Raw genomic sequence first — 1218 nt, forward strand, 5'->3', positions numbered from 1 at the left:
AGAAGGGACCATTCCCTGGAGAAGGATGTCATGCTTGGTAGGGTGGAGGGTCGAGGAAAGAGGGCAAGGCCTTCAATGAGATGGATTGACACGGTGGCTGCAATGATGGGCTCATGGAGCTGGCACGGGATCGGGCAATATTTCATTCTGCTGTGCATGGGGTCGCTATGAGTCAGATGACTCGACGACACCTAACAACAACAACAATAGCTAAAATGCTCCTTAGAAGCAAGGAACACAAGACTTTGTCTCATGTACTTTGGACATGTTATCAGGAGGGATCAGTCCCTTGAGAAGGACATCATGCTTGGTAAAAGAGAGGGTCAGCAAAAAGAAGAGGACTCTCAATGAGATGGATTGATATAGTGGCTGCAACAATTTAAAACATAGCAATGATTGTTAGGATGGTGCAGGCCTAGGCAGTGTTTTATTCTGTTGTACATAGAGTCTCTATGAGTAGGAACCTTCTTGACAGCACTAACAACAGTAACATCATTCGATTTTTAGTTTATTCATAATTTCTATTTTTTCTTTGTACTTTCTACCGTAAGTGCATATAACTTATACAGTCAGGAAAATAAATCTGTAATTTTTTTTTTTTTTTAAAGATGCTTAGAGACTATAGGAATACTGGTTGATACTACTACATTTTTTTTTTAAGCCACCTTAAAAATTCTACCCTTTTTGATCAAGCAATATTTGTAATAGAATTACACATTTCTTGTAACATAGTTTATATAAAAGGCAATTTGGAGCAATTTACTAGTGTAAAAAATGGATTATACCATTAAATCAACTAGAAGCAAATTACCACATTTCATTGTATATAGGCTATAATTAAGGCAAGTCTAAGCTAGACTAATCTTTTCTTCTTTTTTTTTTTTTTCCTTGCTTCCCATAATAATCTGGTTTCATCTACTTGCTGACCTCTCTTACGTATTTTGCCCAGCTATGTTTGAAAATTGCCCAAAGGTTGTTTGAAAACAGGCCACTCTCTGCTATCTGTACCTAGCAAGAAATGACTTGTTTATTTCAGGAACATATTGGTAAACCTTTGCATGTTGTGATATATTGATTGTTAACAACAGCTTGCTAGAAGAGTAGGTTCCTGTGCTGCAAGTTCATATTGCACACGTTTTGGTGAAGGGAAAATATTCCTATTAGAGAAAGAATGAATGAATAGCTCAAATACTAGCTGAATTAAAAAAAAAAAAAAAA

Source organism: Orycteropus afer, unplaced genomic scaffold, assembly GCF_000298275.1.
Source record: "Orycteropus afer afer isolate SDZICR_OR568_19922 unplaced genomic scaffold, OryAfe1.0 scaffold00154, whole genome shotgun sequence".
In the NCBI taxonomy this organism is placed as follows: domain Eukaryota; kingdom Metazoa; phylum Chordata; class Mammalia; order Tubulidentata; family Orycteropodidae; genus Orycteropus; species Orycteropus afer.